Source organism: Accipiter gentilis, chromosome 5 (assembly GCF_929443795.1).
Source record: "Accipiter gentilis chromosome 5, bAccGen1.1, whole genome shotgun sequence".
NCBI lineage: Eukaryota > Metazoa > Chordata > Aves > Accipitriformes > Accipitridae > Astur > Astur gentilis.
Genome location: NC_064884.1, coordinates 12798568 through 12819214, shown reverse-complemented (window position 1 = coordinate 12819214; position 20647 = coordinate 12798568). Strand labels below are relative to the sequence as shown.

Below are 20647 nucleotides of genomic sequence, written 5' to 3'. Positions count from 1 at the left end.
TTTAGGAGAGATAAGGAGGGTTCTTTGCTCTGCGGATTGCGTTCCTTCCTGTGCTGGCTAAGGGGAAGGTGCCCATTAGGGCTGGAGGGCAGAGCCACAGACCCTAGCCCGGGCTGGCCGGGAGTTAGTTAACAACTTTTGAAGCAGTGGTTTGGCTGTGCGTTGTCTTGCCCGGCTTAGCCACGCTGACAAGGGGAAAAGGCGGGGGGTGGGGGGTGGGGGGAGTCAGCGTTTGAGTGACGTGAACAAAGTAATTGACTATCAGTATCAAGAATTACTGCACAACCATGCAGGGGACAAGTCAGAACATACCTTGACAAAACCCTGCAACAAAGGGTTGCTCAAACACACCCTTGAGTCTAGGGAGCTGTAAATTGAGCTTCGATTCCAATGAAATACTTTTAGGCTTTGTGTACGTTTTTGTATCTACTTGTAGGGATTGAGTGCCACACAGGAGGTGACTGAAGTCTCCAGAAGGAAGCAGCAAGCACCATGCTCTGCCGAGCACCGAGATCAGCAGTTCGTATCGGTCCGTGGCAAAGTGGCTTTAGTCTTCACAAATCACACGGGATTTTTCTGATTCCCACCTCATTTTCCCATCCAGCTGTATGTACTTTTCTAAAAATTTGGGGAGGTGAAACAGCTCCTCCATCATCTTTTAGTCGCTGTTTTTCTCACAAGGGAGAAACAAAGAGGGCGACCTTATACCCTGCCATGTGAGTGCAATGATCTTTCTATGAGCTGCTCCACACCCATTTCTTCCTACAGGTTAGAGACACATTTTTGGCACTGGACACAGTAAGCGTTCCAACATGTTTTGAATCTGCAGCTCTCACATCTTTTAAGGTCTGGTGTCGTGGCTCTGGTTGCATGCACGTATTTCAAGGTAGCCGAGTAGTGCAAAATGCAAAGTGTGGGTAAAATGCAGTGACAAGAATTTAATCTGTTGGTGGGAGTTTGGTGTTTGTTCTGCCTGCCCTTCAGTGACGCTTTCTATGTCCTTAGCTTTTTTCTTGCAACACTAGATGCCTCTTCTGGATTTCTAGGTGTGTAGTGAAAGGCTAGCGATAGCACCCTGCGATACGTCTTGCATTTATTCCTAAATGCTGAAAGCCGTCAACTGCATTTGCTAGGCATGCAAAGTGAAATGCCTTTGGTCGTTCACTTTCTAACCAGCATGCGCCTAAATGATGAAACATGCTGCCAAAATCCACTGAACCCTTTCTCTTGACTTGGGTTTTATATCAGACTCCAAATTCTGATTCCATTCCTTCCCCCTTTGCCTGAGATGTGGAGTGTGCCCATTTATTTTCCCCCAGTCTTCACTGGATGGCATTGCCACAGCCGGAATTCAACCAGCCTCTTGATTTCTCAGATGCTTTCTCTTACGGGCAGAGCTGTAGGAGCAAACACCCAGGGGGGGATCTCCCGGGTCGCTGGGTACAGGCTGCGGTCGGTGCACGATGCCTTTCACATCTGGAGATGCTGAGATAGCTACATCTCACCTTGCTTTGTGTTTTACTCCAATACGCTGAGACAAGAACAGTACCCGTGGTGGAGCGGCGAGTGGGGAGCAGGGAGGAGGAGATGGATGATCCCTCTCTTGTTCTGGGAAGATTCAGCGGTTGCCCTTGGTCCTTTCACCTCTGTGGGGCTGTGTAAGGGTTACAGCATTTTAGACATTTCCCAAAGTGTCAGCATTCGGAGCACCATTAGGAAGAGACTAGATGAATGACCAAAACGTAGGGGCAAAATAAATTAGGCAGTTCAGAAGCTGCAAACAAGTAATTTGCAGGGAATAAAGAAAGCTTGCGGTTGTGAGACAGTCCCTTCTCCAGCCCATTGCAGCAATGTTTATAAACTGGGTAACAAAACAGGAGCCCTTATTAGGCCTGTGTGACATTAATGGTGCATTTAGCTACAAAGTGTAGCACTGGCTGCTATAAAATCAGACGGATGCTCGAACTACACTGCAGCTCTCTTGGAGATGACAGCAAGGCTGCACCTTTGGGACTTGGTCAAACCCTCCTCAGGTATCGCGTTACCCATTCTGCAGAGAGGAGCTATTCGGCTCCGTAGGTTCAAGCCATGTCTTTTCCCATTTGTGGCTCTCTCTAATTCTGCCTCCTGAGGCATCGCTCCATCCTCCTCTCCCTGCCTTACGTCCCCTGCCCTCCACTCCCTCTGAGATGGCGGCTGTGGTACCCAGCACATCCCCTTCGAGCGCCAGTGCCTCCCATTCCCTATGCACAGGCTACCCATAACCTCATCTGTAAGGTCCCTGGCCATACCGAAACCCTGCCAGTTATCTGCTTCATCCATCGCATGCAGGGAAACCTAACTGGCTGGTGTAGGTGCTCGTAAGTGAACGGTATTATATTACCCCACATAAATGTCACATTAATGGAGCATTATAACCAAAAGATGCTCGTAGATCACTCTAAACCATTTTAGGCATCTGTTACGCTTCCATCACCTGCTCTTCACCCATTCGTTTGTGTTTGGGATGGGAAGGATGCTGTCGGGAGAGCCTGGAGAGGACCTGGGGGGAGGCGAGAGCAGGCTGGCACGACGGAGCAGCCCACCTCCTTGCCGGGAGCTCCGCTGGGGTGAAGCCCAGCTCCACCGGCCCGTGCTGGCCGTGCTGGAAGAGGTGTAGCAGTGGGGTGCTGGGAGGGCGCACCGCGGCTTGGCTTCGAAAGGGTGATGATAGAAAGCGCTGACTTATCTGAGTTGGCTCAACGCCTTCTGAAAGTCCGGTGTAGGCAAGGGGGGAGCCCGAGCGTCGGCACAGCCGAAAGCCCACGGTGCCTCGTCTGCGACAGCTTTCTAGATCACACCATGTAACACAGCCCAACAAAGGGCCTTTAAATCCTAGTCAAGAAGACAGACAATAGAAGGTCAGAGTTTAAAAGAGAAAGTGTGCCTCAGACTGATGTAATTCCCCTTCTCCCCCCTTTTCTTAGTGTGAATCCTTTGATATTTGAGCAGGGAAATCCTCTTTATCGGGAAACTCCACCTCCTCTTATCTCATACTCCCTCGAAAATGCTATCTGCTCTCCTGCCTCCCGACCCGGTTTGCCGTGGAAGCCTCCCCGCGTGGGCATTCTGCCCTCCCATCCCTCTCGCCTGGTGGGCGCAGCAGGGCTCGGGGCTTGACGCGGGGACTCACTGTAAGGAAACACCCGCCGGCTAATGACTCCTGTGGGGACCCGTGCTCGCCCGTCACAACCGGGAGCATGGGTGACTTGCCGTGAGAGGCTGAATCTCCAGCTGACATCGTTGAGATGCCCCAGCCCTTCATAGAAGTAGCCAGGCTCGGATCAATGTGGGAGGAACCTTAGAAATCTGGGCGTTTATTTTCCCAGTCAGGCCCCCCCGCTCAGCCTGCGTTTAGGTGGATTGGAGCAGCCTCCTCCTTGGAGCTGGAGGAGCCCGCAGCTGCAAGCAAAGAGGCAAAAACCTGTTTGCGGACAAAGCGTAGCGGTGCTGGAGCTTTGCAGAGGATGGAGGACTGCAGTGTGCTGGGCAGAAGTGACCCTATGGGAGGAAAAACCCATCAGATACTGGCCTGCCTTCCCCCACGTCTCTACCTGTGCTGGAAAGCCTTTGTCGCCTACTTTGCCATTCACCACCACTGTGGCATGCAGCACTGCTTGGACGGATGGGGTCTGCAGATAGGCAACCTCAACGTGTCTTGACGCTGCCCTCGCAGCAGTGGCAATCAAATGACAAGGCATAGGTGGTGAAGCCTGCCCATGTTTACGTTTCAGCCCAGCAAATAAAGGCCTCCCTCACCTACTTGTACTGTAGAGCAATGTTTTTCATAAAAAATATGAAACTAGCCATGTTGGGTCAGACCAGAGGTCTGCCCAAACCAGTGTCCTCTTTGTGGCCTGGCCAGAGTGGGAGGCCTCGGAAGGAGCAGAAGACATAAAGCAGTCAGGGAATTACCCGTCCCCTGCTGTGCTTCTTGTCTTTCCTCTCCAGCGTCGCGGGTTGGACTGAAGCATCCCCAACTCTCCCTTGAGGTTATGCCCGTCCCCTATGGTTACTTGCATATATTTTGCCTGAACTGGGACTGGGGAGGTTGCATTATGTTGATGATTGCATCAGGTAAGTTGTGGTTCTTAACCTCCATGCAATGGGCTCCAGTAAGACTTGTTAGCAGTCTGAATTTGTAACAATAAACAGTTGCAAAGCTGGGGACAGGAAACGTCCCTGTGCGTACGCTCAAAGCCTCTGGGTATCTCCACAGAGCTGCGACAGCTCTGGAGACCAAAGAACTTCTGTTCTTCTGCTCCATGGAAAATCAGATCACGGCTCTGACCTGTGCTGTTGGTAGTCACAGAGGACCAGGCTCTTCCACATGAGCAGGTTTTCACCTGGTGTAACTCGGTGGGTGTAAGTAGGAGTATTCTCAATGTATGCTTACTTAAGACAGTGCAGACATGTGCCCAAAGCATTTTTGAGTGGAAGATGTCAGGCAGTGGGTACCCGTGCAGACGTCTCCCTAGAGCCAGTGACTGCCGAGGTGATACTTGATGCGTTCTGTTCTTTGTGTGTCCAGAAGAACCAGTGAATGATCTGTAGTCACACCTAGGGCAACCGTTGGTGTGTAAATCAGATGGAACCGGCCTGGCCAATTTGCACCAGTGGATGCTGTAGCCCTGAAGACTCATCCCTGAAGTCAGATGGGAATGGCCACGCGATTTTTCTTCTTAAGCCATTAAAAGTGACTTTTCCGTATTTTGGATTTTGGCATTCACATTGCTCTCTCCTCTCCCATCGGCCCTCAAACACACGGGGCTCAGGCAAGAATTCATGGTACTTTTCAGTAACATCTTACTACCTTCACAGGCTACTTCTATGCTCCTGCACTTCCAACTTCTTATAGCCCCAAAAAGAGCTTGGCTGCGAGAGGACTGTGTCTGTGAAATGGTGCAGAGTGGAAGGAAATGGTGTCATTAATTGTGCAGTTTATGTAGATTGTAATTCTTGCAGCCTTCAGTTCCAACCCAGATTAGTGTTCCCTTAGCTTAAAATAACAAAAAAGGGAACTGTCAGAATCAGAGCAAAAGTATTAGTATGATGAAACATGTTAACAGGTAGCCATTAGCACTTTATATCTGCATGAATAGTGTCTTTAAGTGTTTTATTGGTAACAGAGCAAGGAGGATGGGCAGAATGGCATTCGTTTTCAAACTGGCACCACGTTGCTTTAATTGCATTCTTTTTATTGTCATCAGTTGTCAGGGAGGATGTGTTCTCGGTCAGGGTGAGCTCCAGGCTGGGGGGTGGCCTTGGAACAAGGCTGGGTTTCAAGTACCAGCTATTTGCCAGAGAAAGAGGAAAGAAGGAGATAAGTCTGGACAGGACCTGTTATTACTCTTTGCTGTTACAATGTGTGTGAGATACTGGACTCCGAAAGAAGTGTGTGGGATAGCTGTGGTGTGGAGCAAAAACGTGAGTGTAACGTCCAGGGAGGTGCTGGTCAGTCCAGGTGGGTGAGATGCTCCTGCTGCCAAATCATAGAAAAGGCACAACTGAGCTCAGCTCCTGGTTGCACCAATGCTTTGCTGGTTGCTGTTTGATCATCGACGGTCACTCCCGAGCAGCAGCATCCAACAGTTGCTTAAGGGAATGGTAGACATTTATTTGCAGAACTAAAACAAAAAAGAAAAAAATAGGAAAAAACCCAAGGCGGCGGGCCGGTGGGGAGGGGCGTGGATCAGCAAGTATTTGCACCAGAAATTGAGGAAAATCTTTTGGGGTTGTTGATAGTGTTGCGGATTGTGGAGGAGAGGCCATTGCAGCTCCCCACCAAGCAATGGCATGTGCCAGCTCCCATGGCTGGAAGTGACTCCTGCACAGCTTAAGCTGCGTGGTCTTCCCGCATAACCCTGAGACCGGGCACAGTCCTGCCCGTCTCTCTTTCCACCCTCTTTTCCCATCCCACTGGGACTTCTCCCATTGCGTGGAGCTCTCTGGCATTCCACTTCTGCTGACATGGAGGTCCTCAGGAAGAAAAAAAAAAAGATGCATGCCGTCGACAGCTCCTATGGACCTTTCCTGTTGCATCCCTCGATAAACGTGCCTTGTGGATGTTTTGTTTGTGTCTCAGCAACTGGCAGCCCTTCTCGTTCGTGGAAATGTCAGACCCTGCCTTGTTATTGACTGCGCGGCTGGGTCTACGTGTCTCACTACTGGCAAGGAGCTGCCCTGGGGCGAAGCCTTTCTTCCACCCCCCTCTCTCTGCCTGTTTTTGAGCCTGTGTGTTGGTGAACACGAGCTGTCTCCTATTTTTTATTTATACAAGGATTTTGGGGGTAGACAGACCACTGGCAGTCGGTCTTTTACGTTGGTTGTCTGCGATGAAGAAGCGCTTAGCAGTTGCTCAACTACTTTTGTTGGTGATTTTGGGTTTCCTGTGAGGTTTTGCTCGCGTGCGCACCTGCAGGCATGGGCCCTGCTGTGGGGAGGGACATTGGTCCCTCCTGTGTGGCCTGAAAGCCTTGAAAATCTCTGCCCTGGGTGCAAAATGTGCCTTTTGTGCATCAACTTTTCATCCTTCCTTCCTTTCTGCCTTACTTCCCAGAGAAAATATAACAGCGCTGGAAGGCGTAGCATGGTGCCTTGTTCTTTTCTTTCGGGAGCGCTAGATTAATGGCAAAAACATGGCCTGGACGCTGCTCTACAGTCTTCAAAAAATCTGTTTGTTTGTTTTTCCCCCTCCGCTCTGGTGTGGCTGGCGTGAGGACGGTTCCCACCTTTCTGCCATATGTTTTTGGATGACTGAATTCATGCAAGACGGTAGCGGGGTTTGCACCTGGGCAGCCGAGAGCCACAGGTGGCTGGCTCTGTGGGACCCACACTGCCCTCCCTCCCAAAGCCAGGCCACAAGCTAAATGATATTTTCCACCCCCTAGACCTTACAAGGCTTTTAACCATATGCACTTCAGTAGGTTTTAACTTTTTCGTCTCGAATCTAAGCAGCTTTAATCAACATAAATGCTTGTAGTGGGTGTAGGTTGTTGCATTTAATAAAGGGCGAGATTTTTTCTTCGCCCTTTTCTTTCTTTTCTTCTTTCTTTTCATACCTTATTTTGCATTCTGCCACGCTCGATGAGTGTTTAATCCCTGCCCTTCTGTCTGTTGAGATATTATGTTTTTTTAATAGTGCTTGTTTATGACTAAGGTCAAAGACAGTATTTCAGAACAAAAATTAGAGTTAGTTCATAATTGAGTACATATGTATGTTACTGTTTATTTTTATAGTTTGCTAATTTATTTTTAAACAGCTCGGTTGAGCCAACATGTTTATAGGTCTGTTTATCACATGTCTTGCCAGTCGGAGTGCTAAAAGACACATGCTTTTCAATAGCACAGATCCGAAGTTAAATTAGATAATACCGCCAGGTAGCAATTTAATTACATTAATTGAATGTTTAGGTTGAAATGTAGTTTTGCAAAGGCTATAATGGAATACATTTATAAGTGTCTGCATATAAATCTTGGCATTTAAAATGTTATTTGAGCCTGCCGGCAGGGAAATGAAACTCCGTCGAGTGCTTTTGAGGCAGAAATGGGGTACTTTGCTACCAGTACTGAAGCGCCTGTGCTTGCAGTCGCTTTAGGTTTGGGCATTGTCCTGGCTTTTGGTACAAACATCTGCGGGTGCCCCTTCCTGCAGCAGGAGCTCACAGGGAGTTACCTGGCTGGGCGGTTGCGTGGCCTGATCCGGTACGCTGGGGTCGGAAAAACAACGGCCCGTGTGAGTCGCGATGGAGGGGCATGAGCCAGCGCTTTGCAGGAGGGCCAAGAGTCATATGTTAGCCAACGCGGAGAAAACGTTTGTCCAGCTGAAACCAAGCCCTCTCGGTCGTGCGCCGAGCGATTTCCCAAGCTTGCCAGCTGTCGTACCGGATTGTACCCGCGGGCTCTGGCCGTGGGCTGCCTTCCCTGGCTGGGGGAGCTGCAAAACAGCCTTTGAAAGCCAGCTCGGAGGAGGCACCACTGAAGAACAGAAGCTGTGAATGAATGACGCTCTCCAGCCCGGATGGGGATTTAATCCTCGGTGTAAACATTTTCAAATAATGTATTGTCAGGAGGGGGAGAAGGGAGATTCCTCAGTTTGACAGTGCCCAAGAATAGCAGGCTTGGTTAGGAAAGGATGGGAGAAACTGCTGTGGTGCTGTTTGGTTTTGCTTACACCAGTGGCTTCTGCACGCACCCGTTTCCAAGCAAAATATTAAAATCCCGGTGTTTCTAGTGGGAGTAGGGCTGGGGTCTTTGCAGTTCCCTTTTAGGATCCGGCGAGCTGAACGGGTCTGGTTTCAAAATAAAAAAATAACATAAGTAAAAGAAGCAGGAGGTCATAGGTTAATTTTTATCGGGGCTCAGGGATAGAGGAAGGGTAACAAGAAGAAAGTCACAGCTTGTGCAACATTCTTGTGCCACGGTGGGCAATCTCCTTTTGGGTGCCTGCATGCTGGAAGGGGTGGAGGAGGAAGAGGGGGGATATGCAAGACCTAAACACCCAGACAGTGGGAAGCGTTCAGAAATAAGCTGGTGGCGAGCAGGCCCCTGCCATTTCTCTCAGGCTCTTGTATTGCAAACAAGCCAGGAAAAACGCATCGGGCTCAGCACTGGGATGTTTCCATCTGTTTAGTGCATGTACTTGTGTGTGGGGACTTGGAGCCTCTCCCTGGTGCTTATCTGGGTTGGGATGGTGAGCTGAGGTGTGGGTTTTTTCCCCAAATCACACCTTTGCTGAGTAGGTGATCTCTCCAAATACTCATCCACAGACAAGGCATGGCTGAGGCAGGGTCCTGCGAGCAGCAGGAATAACTGTGCAGGTCCAGGTCGCCACAGACCTTCTCTGAATGACCCAAGGCTTTAGCAGATGGCTGAGGAGTAGCCGTGTTCTTCTACCCGGTCTTACTCATTGCTTTCTCCCACATGTAGCTTTTCCACTCGGGCTTTGCTTGGACCCAGGTTTCATCCCGCGGCCTTTTGTACACCTGGGATTAGCTCCCAGACGCTGTCTTTGGGAGCTCTACCCTGGTCTCGCTGTGCTCTGGTGGCCCGAGCCAAATGTCCCCACCAAACTCATGCAAGACTGCCTGCGGGACCTGTCGCTGCTTTGGGCTCCTGCGCCTACAGTGGGGCTCGAAGCACATCTGGCATGCTCTGGGGTGAAGCCTTCCGCTTAGTTTCCCTTGCAAAGTACCTGATAAAAATGCACACAAACTCTGTGCTGCGCTGAACCCAAACACGGCCAATGGGGCCAACCGGGGCATCTCCTCCAGATGAAAATCCTCATGTAGATACAGCTAGTGGTGCTCCTGTGCTAATGCAAAGCACCCGCACAGATGAAAGGAAGGGATTTTTCTGGTTGTGGAGACTAGGTGAAGTTTCCTGATCCAGGCAGCAGATTTCCATGCCTGTGCGAGAGGTTTTTGTGAGTGTGGCTTCACTAATGGCTGGAATTGAGGCGAGATGCTAGTACAGACAGAGCCTGGAGGAGCAGAAGGGGATGCCATGGTCCATGCTTGCACAAACGAGAGGAATTTGTAGGTAAAGAGGTGTGCGTGAGGAGTCCATAGGAGCATTGGCACAGTTCCCGGTGACTGGCCTCAGCATTTGGGCAGTGGGTGCCTGCTTCTTCCTCAAGCTCTGACAGTTTTTGCCTCATCATCTGTACTACGGCTCTTGTTTCCCCCTGGTCTTGAAGGGCTGACACGTGCTGCCAGCCCCATGCCAAAGGACAAGTAATGTTCAAACGTGGGTTCTGAAGTCGAGGTGCCGCCAGTGAACCTGGCAGTTAGTCACTGGCATTTGGGGCGGTCGTGGGTGGCGTTTCCGGAAAGTCAGACTTTCTAGAAAGCCCCTAGGATGGAAGAACCCAAGAGCTCCGGTTTCTTCTCCATCGTTCAGATTAAAGGGGGGGTCCCTGTGCGTCCTGATGGACCTCTGTGGTGGGGCCTGGCCTCACGGGCCAGCTTCTGCCAAAGAAACACAGCGCAAAGTGATTACTGGACATGCTTTGAAGCACGTACAAAAATATTTAACTCCGTTAATAGCATTTGCTTTCTTTTCCTCTTGCTTTCCCCCCCAGTCTATACAGCGCCGGTTCTTTGAGGGCCTGATTTGCATGCGAACGTGGGGTGGCCGTTTGTCCCCTTGTTTGGTAACTTGTGACTAACTGTCTTAAAAAGCTCTTTTCAGTGGGGTTTTCCCATCCCCTCTCTTTTTAGCAGAAAATAAGTGACTGATTTATTTTTTTTTGTCTTACAAAAGCTCACCTCTGGCTCGAGACCAACCAGGGAGAGTTTCTGCTGCAAATTAAAAATAGTCCAAAACCAGAGGGTTTCAATGAAAGTCTCAATGTAAAACTGAAGTTACAGCGGCCATCACCAGGTGATTACCATAATGCTGAGTGCTTATTGCTCGGCTCAAGGTTTCCAAACGCTTGGGAACAATTCCAGCTTGTTTGGGCTTGGGAACAAAACCTCTCTGAGACGCTGCAGCCAGGGCGGGAGGGATCCAGGGAGCGGCGGGAAGCAGTGCAGCACTGTCCCCACGCTGAAGACTTGTTCTAATGGCTAAAGCTAACAGAGCATCCCATAGTGTTGTGGTAGGAATGTTTGCAGGCTGAGTTCAAAATGCTTATTTAAAAATGATCAGTCAGTCACAGCCTAAAAGCTGTCTTGCTTACTTATTTTAGGAAGGAGACTGAGGAGTAGGACTGCTGTGTTAAGGATGCTGAATCGGTACCTGCTTTAGGATCAGCTTGCAGTCTTTTTACGTTGGAGGGCATCTTCCTTCACCCCCAATTCTGCTGGCATCCCTGCAAACAAAATCATCACCATTGACAAAGTTGGTGTCATAGAGAACGGCTGCATACACCCTTCTTGGGGTTTGCAGAGGTTTATGCAGCCCTAAGGCATGAGACTTGAACATGGGAGCAGATAAACATGCTCTGCCGATCGTCTTCTGCTCTTCGTTTCGTTTGCACTGGGATCTGCGTTTGCAAAGATCTTTTTTTTCCCTGAGTCTTTGAGGGTAGCCCACTTAAAGGACTCATGGAGCTGTATTTTCTGTACAGTAATGAGGCAGCGTAACATACCAGTCATGGGAAATCTGATAGACTTGGGAGACCCTAGGAGGGTAGAGAATTACTTAATTTACTTTGTGTGCAATAGTCTTAATTTTCAACTATTTGAACAACTGATTGCTGGGGCAATCATCAGATCTTCAGAGTTAAGATGTTTCCTGCTGGAACGGAGCATTAGCTAAATCAGCGATGGCTGGGGATGGCAAAACGGAGCAATTGCGCACGTCCGTCTGAGGGTAAAGAGAAGATTAAAATGAAATCCTTGAACCTGAGCTGCAGTGCTTTTTCTTTTCCGGGAGGGGTGAGGCAGGTGAAGCTTACCTGGTCTGGCGGTTAATTACCTGGGTGGGGAGCTGGAGCTGTGTAGCTCCGGCAGTGGCTCCAGCGGTGGCTCCAGGAGGCAGGAGCTGGGTCTGGTTTCCTTCTGAGCGGGTGAGAAGCCGGTGATTCCCCTGGTGTTTGCTCATTGTGAGTAAAAGCGATAAAATCTAGCGGTGGCATTATGTTATGTCTTGGGTGCTTTCTTTGCAAGTTAGTAATAATCCTATGTGTCTTTGACCCATTTCACGGAGACAGAAGGCAGGCTTCTGCTGCCCTTTTTTTCATGAGCAGCTGGCTGAAGCGAATGGACCTCGAGGAAAGGGATTAGAAACTGGTCCTTCGTTAGGGTTAGGCGTTGCAGCCCTTGTGCTGTGGGCGAGTCCCTCCTTGAACGAGTTTTCCCATTGATTTGGATGAGAGATGCCCTGCGTAGGTACCTGCTCATCAGGAAACTGACAGTTAAGCTCATGGGGATGGAAATAGAAGCAGCATAAGTGCAGAGCGAGGCACCCACTCACACAAGGAAGGTGATGGGACCTGCTTTATTCATCAAGATTGAGCTTGTACTGGAGGAAGAATGACAGAGGACTTTTCATTATGAAAACTGTAGATGCTGCTGGAAAAAAAAGTATTGGTAATTGTTTAGAAAAGAAAATGGGCATGAATATTAAGAGACCTTCTCCTGCCTTTCCGTGCCAGCGGAAGATGAAAAATTCAGTGTGAAAGTATTTTCTTATTAAAAAAAACCCCAAACCTGGACTATAAAATGCAATACTAGTTTCTGAAGGCTGAGAGCTGCATGAGTGAGAATGTTTAATGACAGTGGCAAAATACAAACATTTCTTAGTGAGCATTCAACGCGTTAATAATAATTACTTAATTTCTTGGCTAAAACATGCATCCTGCTCGTGTTCTTTTAGTGGGTTGGGAATCCGATCCCACTTTTTATTTTATTTTGCTGACAGCCGCCCAGCAAGTAGGGAGGGTAGAGGATGGAGACTATTTATATAAACAGAGGCTTTATGTTTCGCTATGTAGATGGTTACGCTGGGGTTGCACGGTTTTGGTTAGCAGACTTCTGCATACGGAGGCGAGGACTTGAAGCAGATCAGCTGATTCAGGGGGACCGAGTATCTGACTGCTACAGCGATAAGTGTCTGTACAAATATTTATACAATCCTGGTAGTCTTTTGAATTGCATTATTACAACACAAAAAGCTGTCAGATTTCCAGGGTTTCCGAGGCGTACTTCTTACAGCTTGCATACATTTTGCCAGCGGATGAGAGCGAGCTCTGCTCATGCTCGGAGCTGGCTGGACCCCCGCCATCGCCCAGCCGGGAGCAGGGTAGGTGCCGAGCCCGTGCAGCACCCAGCCCGAGCTGATAAGCCCTGCGGAGAGCCTGGCTATATTAGTTCAGGCTTAGCACTGAATTTATGCAATCGTGCGGCACAGGGCTGACTCAGAGCCGTCGCGGAAGGAGATTGTGGGCTGAACAAGCTCAGGGCCACCCGTGAAGGGTGGTGGAGAGGTACCCCCCTGCCTTTGAGAGCCACGTTTTAGCGCCAGGCTGCAGATTCCCACCTTATCCTGGCATGCTGCTCCTCCCCTGGGTCGCTCGCAGAGGGTCCGACCTCGAGTCTGCAGCTGATTGTGGGAGGCTTCAACATCGCATCAGGCCCCATATGGGAAAGTGACAGTTGTCACCCAAAAGGAAATGTTGGGAGACTGTGGTGGCTTACGTGCAGGTGGGGTGCAGAGCCAGATGTAAATGGATTTGGGCTAGGCGTAGAAGTGAAGTCGTCTTGTGCCTTTTCTGCTGGAAGTTAGTCCAAATATCTGCATAGGTAGGTAGCCCGGCATTGCCAACATGTGTGGTTTGGTGGCGGTTCTCACTGCAACTGTGGTTTTTCTTAAAGCTTTCTTGGAGCCATGGGATTACAGGATCCTACTGGTGCTCTGGGATAAAACTTGAAAAAGGGACTTCAGTCCCACTTCAGATCAAATACACACAGGCGAGGTTCACGCCGCTTGCTGCCATGAGGCCAAAGGGATTATTCCAGATCTACAAAACCAACAAGAGTTTGAGTCAGTGGTAGGGAAGGCTGGAGGCTTCACAAAAGTTATTTGAATGCATCAAATGCCCGTCAGTGGAAAGAAGCGGCTGTCCTACAGTGGGGTCAGAACACATCAGTAGCTGCCCCAGCCCTGGCAGAGAAAGCCCTGTGTTTCCACATGCCGATAGTGGTTGCGTGTCCTGTTGCACACTTATTTGTAGGGTTAAGAATTTGGAAAACATTTGCAAGTTTGTGAAACTGGAGCCAGGGGCTGCTGTGGGCCTCCTGGTGTCCTTCAGTGGCACAGCTCTGGGTAGTTTTGGTTTTTAGGGGTGAGTGTGTGTGTCTTCCAACAGCTGTGAGTGTATCTCCAGAGGTTTCAAAGAAGTGGGCTCTTTATTTCCAGTGCAGCATTTGTTTGTTTTTAGGGCATGTTTCTCCCCAGGGGAAGAAGAGTAGCAATCCCATGATCAAAGAAACAAAGCAAATTGCTGTGGAATTTCTGTCTAACCGTATTTAAATTAAAAAAAAAACACCAAACCAAAACAAAACAAAAAACAACCAACACATGGTATATAATTTATAAATGAGTCATGTACGCCTCAGCTCTGGCCTCCTGGAGCAGCGTCCGAGATGTCAGGTTCAGCAGCCTCCAGGTTCAGTGCTCCAGCAGCCTTTTACATTAGGTAGCAGTGAGCAGTGTCCGTCCTCTGTGACAGCCCATCACATGGGACCCATTGCTGTACAGTGAGAGCAGAGCCATGAGGCTATTTCGTCCACATCCCCAGCTGCAGCGATCCCCTGCACTGCTGCAAACACACTGGCTTGGATGGATGAGCTGGATGCAAGAAAAGAATTGAGTCAGGGAGGGAGGAATCACCTCCTGATGTTCCCAGTAAGGAATAAAGCCAGGTTTTCCATGGTGGCTGGTTAATTCGCTGGGACTGCTTTGTTGGCCCTGCTTCTGCAGCACTCGGTGCTGTAGCATCCATGCTCGCCCAACAGGCTAGTATCACTGGACGGACCACGCACAGTGCAGCAATGTGGTTAGCCAGATAACGAGGGCATTGACCCTGTTTTTCTGACCGTTTTCTAACAGGGATAGCCCCATTCCTGAAATTTCACCTACACATGTTATGTCAAAATCATCTAATTCGGCCGTGAGATGTGGATCGCTGCTGTGCTTGGCTGCAGCGGATGGGATGGGGTAGCTCCCCTCCTTCTGTGCAAAGTTATTTGAGGTGTTGTGGAGCAGTGCTGTGCTCAGAGGGGCTTTGTTGGGGCAAGAACGATTAGGGCTGGTTTTCTGGAAGTGGTGGGGTTGCGCTTAAAAATGCCTAATCAGCTCAGGAGGGCTGCATGTGTTTTCCTGGCAGCCTCTTTTAGCTTCCAGCAGGGATGTGCTCTGCGACTTCAGCATCCCGGCTTCAGAGGAGGCAGACAGAAACAGTAAGTACTAAGGGCAGCATTATTAATTTCAGAAAAACAAAAAAACTCCCCCCCGGTGTAGTGTATTATTCAACGTATAGTGTAGCTCCGTGGACCAGAAGCATTTTGTTTGGTGTCTCACAGGCGGCGTAGCTGAAGCGGTCAGGTTTTGACGCGGTCACCTGTCCGCCTTGCTGTTTCCTCTAGTAGCAGTAGGTAGGTCCCTCTCTGGATGGGCATAGTGGCATGGGATAGCCTCATCTTGAGTGCCAGAAGCGGTGGCTGTAGGGACACGCTGACTTGGAGGGCTTTTGAAAGCTCAGCTTTAGAGAAGACGGGAAAGTAAGTGCAGAACTGCTTAATATTGCTTAAAAATGTGGGATGTACAGCACAAGGCACGTGCACATCATCGGCTGTGTTTGTAGCCCTGCAGCTGGTTACAACCTGCACGGGTCTGATCCTGATCACCCACGTGTCCGACTGAAGTGGGCAGGGAGCTGCAGGTGCTGCTGGAGCTGTTGCAAAGGGACAGGTCCTGCCGCTCGTCTCCCATTTCAGTACCCTCCAAGGCTGTCTCCCAGCCATGGGGAAGCTTGGCTGTGGCGGGATCTCTGTAGAACTGGAAGCTCAGACAGCGGCAAAACTGGCAGGTAGGCAGCGTGCAGAGGGGCACATCCTACTCCGAAAGCAAGGGACCAGCAGTTTGCCCCAGGATCGGGGCTGTAGCCTTGGCACTCTGTGACCAGTACCAAAAATCTACATCTCAGTTTTGTGGTTCGTCCCTGCGTGCTCAAATCCCATAGATACGTTATTACAGCACCTGCACAAGCACTTCTCTGGGGGTAGAAATAAAAAATGTATACATGTGCTTGCAAACATAAACACCATGAGCGGCCTCGGCACCCAAATGGTAAATACACTTTGGAAAATCACCTTTAATCATGGCAAAAGCTTTTCTTCTCCTTAGCTGGGGACTGGAGGGTGGGTGCAGGGGGATGGACTAAAGCCGCTTCGGCTGGTTTCTCCATCTCTACCTGGTGCAGGGGGTGGTGTCCCGCGCTCCTGGGGATGGCTCGGTGACGACTGGGACGTGCCGTTCAAGGGCCGAGTATTACAACCTTGCGAGGAATTTTAACGTATCTGTGTTTATTACGAGCGTCTTCCAGCAGTAATGCGTGCCCGGGCAGACAGACAGACAGACAGACAGGCAGGCGGTAGGATCCTGCCTCTGCCAAAGCCTGCGGGGAGCCTGCAGCAAACCCTGCCGGCTGCCTGGCCACAAACCCAGCTGCTGCCCAACGTGTTGCCTAAACGGGCAGATGTCAACGTTGCTCAATGCGACGAAGACCTGAACGTCTGTTTATTAACGGATAAGATGCTCGGGCTGGTGTACGGCATGCGAACTGGCCTGTGCAACTCCTGTGGTTTCCAACCGTACTTATCGAGGGAGGGGGCTGCCTGCCCAGGGAGGGTGTTTCCTCTAATCGGTAACTTCACATGCCAATGGCAGGCAGATGTGGGGGGGGGGCAAAGGCCTGGCTTTTTCATAACAGCCGCTTTTGACGGGCTCCGGGGAAGGAGTCATCTAAGGCAAGGTTGGGGAGCTCAGAAGAAGCATTTTGCTCAGAAAGAGTAAATGCTCCCCAAGAAAGGGTAGCAAGTGGGGACCTCAGAGCCACCCCCTTGGCCATTAATTTTCACCATCCCATGTAGAAGAAGTCAAGTCATCCCAGTATTTCCTAGCAATAAGTTTAGCTCCAGAAACCCTTCCCCAAGTCCTTTAGAGGCTTCTATTGTCTGCCCACTGTCCCCGAGACACTGCAGGCAGTGCCCGAGATGGTCGCGGGCTCAATAACGGCATCTCTCCCGCTTATCAGACTATATAATAAACATGGCTTTTAGGAGGGATTTTTTGGGGAGGGGTGTGAGGCAGGCGGTGAATGAGGAGGCCAGACACCATTGTCTGGCAAGAATGTGAGTCCCCGGGGGCGAGCGCGCCTGGGCTCGCCTTCCAAATTGTCCCAGCATCAATCCCCCCTCCTTTGCGGGATTTCCTTCTCCAGCCGGGGTTTTGTTTCAGAACAAGCGTTGGTCAAACAAGCTTTTGTTTGCGGTCAGTTGCTTGGCACACATACACCACTTCTGGTGGGGGACAATGAGGAAGCTGTTTCGGGGGCAGCTGCGGTGGGACTGAAAGGGAATACTGATGGAAAAAGGATGCAGGGAGGAAATAGCTGGGTGGAAATTAACTGGGAGGATCTTAAAAAGTCTGGGTGCTGCAGCTAGGTTGGGAGGGCGGCGTGGAGTCCTTCGATCCTGCTGCCTCGCCCTGCTTGCCGCCTCGTGCTGGTTTGTATTGCTTTCCCTCTCCCCTCCCCCAAGCCTAGGATACCCCTGCCTCGGACCAGCGAGAAAGTTGGACAAAATATTTGCGACGACACGTCTAAAAAGCTTTCTTTCAGGAAGAAGTAAACTATTTACAGCAGTAACAGAGTTTAAAAGGAATCGTATAAGTGAGACTGACTTCTTTGTCAGCAAAATTGCAGCAAAACCTGTTCATAGATGACATTACCTAAATGACATTATGTACGTATGTCCTTTCTTTCACATTTCCTGTAATCCTGTTACGGCATTGTCCCATTACCTCAAGCACTGTCATCTTTAAATGCTGTCAGATCTTAACTGGATGGCCAAGGACATCGGAAAAGGATCGAGGTGAAGCTGATCGCAATTTCAGACCTGCCGTATATGCGGCCATCTCCCAGCCTGCCCCTGGACGGGGTGTTTTCTGATAAAACGTTCAGGTAAAGTGATGACTCAAGGACTTTTGCATTTTTCATGGAGCTGCCGTCCATCACCACGGCATCGAGCACCCTTTTTGGGGAGCACGGGGAGGATCAGGCACAGACTGGGTGTTGGAGATGCTGGAGACGTCAGGTACGAGCTCTGTGCTTGCCAATGCTTGTTGGAAAGTGCTCCCATCCCTGAGAACATGAGGACCTGGAGGTAAGCAGCTGGAAAATGCCCCTGTGGGACCATGGGCAATGCTTCCACTCCCCATATAGCCTTCGTGGCATTAACGGCCATTTGCAAAGCACGCTGAGCTCCTCGGACTTAAGGTGCGATTGAGTGCAACGTCTTGATGTTAATTGTTTTTAACGTTATTGCTCTCTTACTGTATTATTGCTAAAAAATGACGTGAGGCCAATTTCTTTTACTCCAGCTGCGAATGCGCCGCTGTGGTTTTTCAAAAGCACTACGAGATGTGACAGCAAATGGGAGGATTGCAACTTCTGCCATTTTCCTGCTGAAATATTCAGTGCTCTTAAGCCCAGGGAGTGGGAAGGATTGGTTCCGAAGCAGTAGCCTGTTCAAACTGACAGCCCCTCTCGTCAGGTTATAATAGCGATGATGATAATTGCCAGCTCGGGGGCAGGAACTGTCGTTTCGTTATCTCTGGGTGCAGTGCCGCACTCCGAGGGGCTCTGGTCCCCTGTGGCAGCCGCTGGACCTGGCTGCAGTGCAAATAACAGCAGCCTTGAACCTGAAATGCTCTCTGCAGGCAGAAGTCTGTGGTCAGGCATGTGGTGATGCATCTGGTTGCCCATCTTCGGCCCTGTGAGCCTGTTTTCCTGAAAAGCAGAGCTCCCCTGTGCGTGACTGTAGGTTGGCAGCGAGGGTAGCGATGCCAGCAGGGACTGGCACGTGGCTTCCCGGTGAGTTGTCCTGGCTGCGTGGATGTAGAGATGCTGCTGGCATGTCGCAGTGTGCCCCGCGTCCTCCTGTGCACCGGGATGTACAGCAGCATATATGGGCTGATTTTGCTAGCATAAGGAGACAAATGATGGGGGCCCCAGCCCCCTTATCCGAGATGTTGTCCAAGTAAAGAGGTGAAGAGCCAGAAAAGGAAGACTCGTGGATGAAGAGCAGGAGAGCGGCTCTCTTCTGAATGGCAGTCATGTTCAGTTGGCCCAACGCAAGGATTAGACAGCAGCAAGGCTCAGAGTTTAGTCCCAGTGATGCTAAAGAGCAGGACCTGGATCCCCAAATCTTCCTGCTGAAAAATAACAGCAGAAGAGCCCATGGAGTAAGGGGGGGCATTTGTCCCAAGAAAAGGTATCATGATATGACCATGCAGACTACACGGAAGATTATTTGCTTAATCAGGTGAGGTTAGGGTTTTTTTATCGCTACCTGTTATTGGTATCTTAAGTGCTGGCAGTTACAACATTTAATTGCATTTTCCTGTAAGAAAATGCTTGTCTTGCTAAAAGATGGGCTTCTCTACAATGCGTTTTGTACGCTTAAAAACTCTTGTTTCCATTTTGTTCTTTACCATCAGTGCTATCTTAATCCATCCTCCGAGGCCAGTCCTCTGGTCTTTTCCTCCGCTAATATGAGGTTGTGAGCGGGCAAAAATCTCCACGCCAGGTCTTCCCAAGCGAGTGCCATCCTTACCTGCCGGTGGCTCTGCCCCCTTCTCCTGCGTGGGGGAAAGGTAACCTGCAAGATGTTCTGGAGCCATCTCATCTCCCCTTGCATCCCACAGCCCCCAGCGACGCTCTCCCTGGAAAGGTCTCAATCCAGTGCTCCTAAACTGGCTGTGGTTTGTGCATCGCTGCCCTGTCTGGGTACTAAATTGGTGCTTTTTCGGATGCTGGAGGAGAATTTTTCTCTCCTTTCTAAATCTCTTAACTGAAGATTTGGGTGTAAAAGCACTAACTGCACTCAGTTCACTGGGGTTTTTTTTCAGTGATAGCTTGGCTTTTTTTCCCCCTATAGGCACAAGAACCATTTATAGCCGAGGTGGGCTGAGTCTGCAACTTATTAATCTCTCCCTTGCATGTGGGTTGAAAAGAGACACCATGCCTTTATCAAAAGCCAGGCTAGCACAAAAGCCTATGCAAAATCATCATCAAATCCTATTAGAGGTGGAAAATATCTCTTAGATCATCTCATTCATTTCCCTGCCAATGCTAGACTGTTCCTGAGAGTTAATTTTCTAGTGTCTGCCGCCGACTCCCTGTGTGACTGCAGGTCTGTCATCTTGCCTTTGGGTTGTCACTGTAACTTCCACTCGTTTCCTTGCATTTCCAAACAAGCCTCGTTTTGTTCAGCGGTTGCATGTGTTGTTAGTATTTGCCCTGCATTACTTACTATCAGTGGGTTCTACTTGGAGAGCATCACCAGACCTCGCTTTGCAGCTGGGAAAGGCGTCCCCGTGGGATGGGGCATGCTGGGTGCTGAGGGAGTGCCGTCCTCTGGAGAGGGGCTCCATCCCCTGCAGCCACTGCTACCTGCTGTAGGTATCAGGGAAACGAACATCTCAAAGGGAGGTTTCTCTCCTGCAGTCGTGGCCGTGGGTTCAACGTGAGCAGGTCCTTCCCCGTAAAGCACTTCTCCCAACCTCTGCTGGCACCACCTTCGAAAAAATCCCACCCCAAAGTCCCGGGCTGGCTGTGACAGCCACTTGGCAGGGGGTAAAAATAATAATAATTCAAAGCTGGAGCTATTTATAGCATTAAGCAAATGCAGGCTTCATCAGGGTTTGTTTCAGAGGAGGAAACGGCCTGTAGGAGCGGAGTAACCTTACTTGTAACTTTGCGCCGGCACTGGTGGCGACTGAGTTCCCCGACATGGCGAGGGTCTGGGCAGCCCTGCCAGCGCCGGGAAGGTCAGTCTGGCAGCTGTCACCTGGAAAGCATCAAAAGCACGAGCTGTCG

General features: G+C 50.1%; 1 protein-coding gene across 7 annotated transcripts in view; it reads left to right on the top strand.

Moving 5' to 3' along the window:
* BCL11A (BCL11 transcription factor A) overlaps nt 1–20647 on the top strand; it is a 112211-nt gene that overhangs the window by 69563 nt on the left and 22001 nt on the right. The gene's annotated exons all lie outside the window — the stretch shown is intronic.